This window comes from Chinchilla lanigera, unplaced genomic scaffold (assembly GCF_000276665.1).
Source record: "Chinchilla lanigera isolate Chin_1 unplaced genomic scaffold, ChiLan1.0 scaffold00027, whole genome shotgun sequence".
Classification (NCBI taxonomy): domain Eukaryota; kingdom Metazoa; phylum Chordata; class Mammalia; order Rodentia; family Chinchillidae; genus Chinchilla; species Chinchilla lanigera.
The window spans coordinates 16519601-16526084 of NW_004955428.1; the positions used below are offsets into that span (position 1 = coordinate 16519601).

The following is a 6484-nucleotide window of genomic DNA, read 5'->3' on the forward strand; positions in this document are numbered from 1 at the left end:
AAATTACACACACTATACAACTCTTTTTATTATGAAAAGGTTAAAGGTAGTTGCTTTGGGAGGTTCAGAATGCATAATGGGTATTTTCATTACTTCTTTCAAGAAAAATAGCCTGTGATTTACAACCAACTTGAGTTACAACCACCCCTCATGAATGAATTGAGTTTGTAAGTCAAGGGTCCACTATACTTGGAGTATAGCAATGATTATATGTTAGTATATAATAAAAATATGCTTCAAATCAATAGGAAAAGTATGTATATATTTTAGTAATAAAATGTCCTAAGTGAATGGAAACAACAAGTAATAATCAATATGAATGCTATTTTTCCATATTGATTAAAATAGTTTCAAAATAAGTTCATTTTAAATTAATGTGTGTGTAAAGTGTGTCTGCTAGGCATTGAAAGAACATGAAAAAATTTAAACTCTTCTCCATTTCTAGATACTCATACATAAAAATAACAAATAATTTTTAAATGTAATATCAACACTAATAACAAAAAAGAAAAGGAGGAAAGATGGAAGGAAGGCAGGAAAAAAGAAGGAAAGAATAAAAAAAAAAGGAAAGAACAGAATTAAAAAAATAGAAAATAAAATGCCTACGTTGGATAAAAATAGAAGTATACAGTACTTTTTTTCTGAGAGAAAATTAAAGATATTTTCCAAATCTCAAAAAGTAAATACTACGCTTGATTCCCAATCATATTTCTAAGAATTTTCCTTAAGTAACCAATAAAGGATTAGAGCAAACATTTATCTTACAAGATATTCTACACAGCACTGTTTATAATGGAGAATAAAAGAAGATTAAGTGGCCCTTCATGGCGAGATTAAACAAATTATGGTAAAGTTTACATTAGAAAATGTATATTCATTTACAATTCATAAAATGTTTGATAACATGAGGAGTTAACTATGTGTCATGCAATGTGGGTTGTGAAACACACTGTATGTTATGATAGGATTTTTTCAAAGAGCATCATATTATTTGGAAAGTCACATATAATATACAATGCATTGATGGTGGTTATTTATGTGTGACAGTTAAAAGTTATCTTAGTTCTTTGTAACTGAGTTACAATACCTGACACTCATAACTTCGATGAGGAAATGTTTATTTTAGCTCACAGTTTATAGCTAGAGGTTCTAGTCCATAGCCAGCCAGGGTTCCAATACAATGTGGCATGGCAGAGAGACTTGGCAGAGGAGAATTGTGTCGTGGAATAGTAGTAAGAAGCAGAGAGAGCGAGAGAGCGAGCGAGAGAGAGACACACACAGAGAGAGATAGATATCAATGGAAAAGGCAGAGATATACACCCTTCAAAGTCATGCTCCATGATCTAATTGTAAGGTCATTTAGAGAAATGTAGGCAGCATAGGGCATGACTTGGATGGCTAACATAATGGAGATAACCACACACTTACTCATGATATAGTATACTAGAGGAGGCTACCCTTGTGGGACATTTGCATATTTTTGCTGTGTGCCCATAGATCCTGTGAACCTTGGCTCACCCTGGAAACAAAGGCTAAGACCCTGATTTGCTTAAGGTTATACCAATCAATAGAACAGCTGTTTTTAGAAATTAGCTTACCCATATAAGCATAAATAAGGCAAAGACATCAGGCTGAAAAGCTCATCTCTAAGCTTCTCCCTGCATACAGTTTGCTGCTGAGAACACCCATTTCTGCAATATTATAAATAAACTCCTGCTGCATATTACTTTTGCTAAGTTCCTCATTCTGCACTGGAGGTATCTTCAGTTTTGCATCAGCCTTGCCTCATCTCTTGCATTCTTGCTAGGGTGAGAGACAGAACCAGGAAAGTGGAGGGTCTCTTCATGAGGGGACCCTGTGCCTCTCAAACCCCTTGTCTGATGCAACACAAGATCACCTCCCAAAAGCCCTACCAATGACAGCATGAGGCATTCTGGAAACATTTAGATATAAAAAATAATACTCCACCCCCGGCCCTTAAAAGACTAATGTGCACTTCTATGCAAATGCACTTACTCCATCTTTAAGTATTGTCAAATTCCTAACAGTTTCAGCATTGCTTAAAAGTCCAAGTCCAAAGTCTCCTCTGAGATTTAAGGCAAACTCTTCTGTGAGCCCCTGTAAAAATCAAAAAGATAGTTAAACACTTTAAACATACAAAGGCACAGGTAAGCATTTTAATTCCAAAAGGGAGAAATAGGGAATAGAAAGGAATGTGATCAAAGCAAGACTGATATTCAGCAGGGCAAACATTAAGTCCTATCACCATGTCCAGCAAGTTGGACAAATTATGGTGAGATATAAGCTTCAAGTAGCTTGGACAGCCCTACTGCTATGGCATTGTTGGTGTTTGTAGACATGATGGCTTTTCTCTTGAACTGCCATTGCTAATTGCTTGTGGCTTTCCTAAGATGTTCTAAGTTCTTCACTTCTCCAACTTTCTGGGATTTCCACCACACTTTAGACTTGACACTCAGTTTCACCAACTGCCCTCTCAGGGACATACTGCCTGGCCTCCCAGGCCTTCTGAAATCTAGGTAGAAGCTTCCATGACCCCAAGACTCTTGCATTCTGCATGCATATAAAACCAGCACCATGTGGATGTTATCAAGGTCTGCCACCAGCTGGAGCAGTAGTTGAGCCCTTTTGCACCTTGCTGGTGGTTGTGGAGGCCTCAGAGTCTTGAGATGGCTGAAGATATTGAACAGCATCTGTGGGAATCAATTCCCTAGGTAACCTTCTACAAAAGAGTATCTTGGGGCTCTTTTCTTAAAGCAAAGACCTACCTTTGCAATTTTGTGTTCTCAAAGCATGGGACTTTGCTGGTTCCTCATGTTCCCTCAAGGCATTTTTTCCTATTCTAAACTACTTTGCTTCTTTTCAGTGCCACTCTTTATAGCAGCTGAGGTGTCCTGTGTTCTATTTTTGCAGTCCCCAACTGTCCTGGAACTTCCTTTCTGGCAAAATGCAAAACTTTTTGAGGTCATTCAGCTATGAGTTTTGCTCTTGATTCTCAAAGTAAAGATGGCTGAAAGCCCCCACTAGTACTCATTCCTGTGCCTAAATGCTGGTCCATTCTGAAATTTCCTCCACCAAATTAGTTAGTCTACTGCCCCTAATCTCAGTCTCCTGCAACGTCTCTGGAGGTGAGTAAAAATGTAAACACATTTTCTTTTAGAACATAGCACACATGGCCTGGAGTATAACTGCCCATAGAGTTCTTCCCAGCTGAAATCTCTTAATCCAGATCTTTACTGTCAACATTCTTGTCTCTTGCTCTTCAATCAAACTTTCCCATCAAGCTTGGCTCACAGCATTCTAGGGAACCTTTTCCAGCTAGCATCTCTAAACCTTTCCAAACTCCTCCCATGAACTATTTCCAAAGGCTTCTCAACTACATGACCAGGTAGAGTCATAGCAACAACCCCACTTCTGGCATCAAAATCTGTCTTAGTTACTTTCTTATTTCTGGGACAAAAAAACTGATCCCCACAAATTAAAAGTGGAGAGGTTTATTGTGATTTATAGTTTGTAGAGGTTTCATTCCATAGTTGATTGACTGCAAGGTATGCCTGAATGGCAGAGGAAAGTGAATCACTGCATGGTGATGGGAAACACATAAATTTCAAGGGAAGAGGGAGAGAGAGAGATACTATTACAGGCCATGCCCCCAGGATCCAATCCCCTCTCAAATACCCCACCAATGAGTGCCTGAAGCATTGGTAGGACACCTAGATATAAACCACAGTATAAGTGTTATTTACTTCTTCAGAAATACACATATTTTCAAAATTTTCTACAAAGGCCATGTATTTTATTTACAATAAAATAATTATAATTAAAAATACAGTTTGTTGGGGCTGGGGATTTAGCTCAGCGGCAAAGCGCCTGCCTGGCAAGCGCAAGGTCGTGAGTTCGGTTCCCAGTACCGGAGAAAACCCCCCCCCCAAAAAAAATACAGTTTGTTTTGAGTATTGTGGCACAGAGCTGTAGTTCCAGCTAACCAGAAAACTAAGGGATGAAGACTGCAAGTTAGAGCCCAATCTGGGCAACCTTGGGAAACTTTATATAAAAATTTGTGAAAAAGAATAAATAAATAAAGAGGGGTTGGAATGTAACTCAGCTCTGTCTCATGTATCTGTCTCCAGTATCATGAGAGAGAGAGAGACAGATGATAGATAAATAGATAGATATTATAATTAGAAAACATTCTCATATTTTGAAATAAAAATTAAGATTATGAATATATGTCATCTTTTTACTGTTTTTTGTCATGAAAATATTTTCTTTTTATAAAAGTTCTGGCAATATGTGTTCTGTTTTATGCTTGTTGGCTCCAGGTTCTGGTGCCCAGAGTTGACTGTTACTAATTTCCTTGTATATGCGCTAAATTTACTCTTGTCAAATCCATAATCCTCAAACAAATTTTCTAAACACTCACGTGGGTAAATAATTCAAGAGGAAGTACAAGGTTGGCCACAAGTGGATTGATCAGGAAAATATGCAGCATTCTGCCTTCACTGTTGCCCTCAAAGTGAGTTAAAATTTCTACCATGTATAGATGCTTCATTTCATTCATATACTTTTCAGGTAGTTCTTCAACCACAGAACAGGATCAGTTCTTGTATATTCTGTTCCATGGTGAGGACATAAGCAGAGTTCTGATTAGGGCCCTTTGATTTTTTCTTTCACCACATTGCCTCTCTCTATGACTACAATCTCAAACTGGCCACATACATGAAACCAGAGATGTTGCAGAAGACCCTGGACTGCATCAAATTGCTGATGGACACCTTGTTTGCAAATTCCAATAACATCGTTGGGGAGAACATTCTAGAAGAGAGCGAGAACCTGCAAAGTTTCAACCAGTCTCTGCATGTCCAGGGCTGTATCCTAACTCTGGTGGAACAAATGGATGAAGAATTTACCAAAATAATGCAAAATACTGATCCTCACTCCCAAGAGTCCATGAAGCACCTGAAGGATGAGGCACAAGTGTGTACCACCATTGAACCAGTGCAGCAGAGGAGAAGGGCAAGGCCAGGGAGGTCTGCTGCATCTACTTGTGGCTCATCCTCCACACTTATTACAAGTCTGATTACAAGGCCCATCAGTGGCAAATTACCCCTCCGGAAGGTCCCTCAAATCTGAGCAAGACCAGGCAGAAAATGAGGGTGAGGACTCATCTAGGCTGGTGGAGAGGCTGTGTAAGTACTTCTATGCCAAGGACAGCACAGACTGGATCCACACGTGTGCCATCCTCTTCTACACCTAGGTGTTATGCTCTGTTGTCCCACTGGTACCAGTCCCATCATCTCATGTTCATGAGCCACCTCCAAGACAACATTCAACACACAGACTCACCAGCACAGATTCTGTACAACCACTCCATGGTACAGCTGGGCATCTATGCCTTCCACCCAGGCCTGACCAAGGATGTACACAACGCCCTGTTGGACATCCAGTCAAGTGGCCAGGCCAGGGGGCTTCTAGGCTAAGGTCTGCTGCTGCACAGCCTCCAGGAGTGCAACCAGGACCAGCAGAAGGTGAAGCGGCACTGGCTCTACCTACACATCAACCTGAAACTGCTGGAATGTGTCGATCTGGTGTCTGCCATACTCTTAGAGATCCCCTACATGGCTGCCCACAAGAGTGATGCCCGCCAATGCATGATCAACGAGCAGTTTCATCACCAGCTGCACATGGGTGAGTGACAGCCTTTGCTAGGTCACCCTGAGTCAATGAGGAAACATGTGGTTGCGGCCTTGAAGGGCACGAAGATGAGAAATTGGAAGACTGCCACAGTTTCATCATTAATGAGAAGATAAATGGGAAAGTTTGAAATGTTTTCCCAAGGCTGACAAATTCTACACCATGCTATTTAGGAAGATCCAGGCTGAGTCACTGAGGACCTACCTCTTCATCTACAGCAGTGTCTAGGACTGTATCAGCATGCAAATGCTGTCAGATGTTTGAGCTGGATTTGCCCACACTGCAGTCCATCATCAGCAAGATGATCATTAGCAAAGAGCTGATGGCCTTTCTAGACCAGCTCACTCAGACAGTGGTGGTGCACTTCTCTGAGCCCACTGCACAGCAGAATCTGGCTCTCTACCTGGAAGAGAAGCTGGGTAGCCTGGTGGAGAATAATGAGCTGGTGTTTTACCACAAGCAGGGTGCCTATGGGAGCTGCTTCCAAGACCAGAAGAACGGCTACCACAAAAATGAGGGCTACATGTGCCTTAGTGGCTACCACCAGCAGCAGTCTCATACAGCCTGCTGAGCTCCCTGCTTTTGTCCTTGTGGTCCAGACCTTTCAGTCTAAACCTATACTGTCCATCAATAAAGATCTGTTTAGAGTTTAAAAAAACCAGTTAACCAACAAACCACATGCCAGCACCTTTGCAATGCTCACCTCGGCTAGTCCCTTAGATATGCGCATCAGCCCAATGTACCTCCTATGACCGAATCTTTCAAAATGCTC

General features: G+C 40.8%; 1 pseudogene; it reads left to right on the plus strand.

The window, feature by feature from the left end:
- Positions 1-3064: 3064 nt before the first annotated feature.
- LOC102017146 lies at positions 3065-6283 on the plus strand (annotated as a pseudogene).
- The last annotated feature ends 201 nt before the right edge of the window (positions 6284-6484 follow it).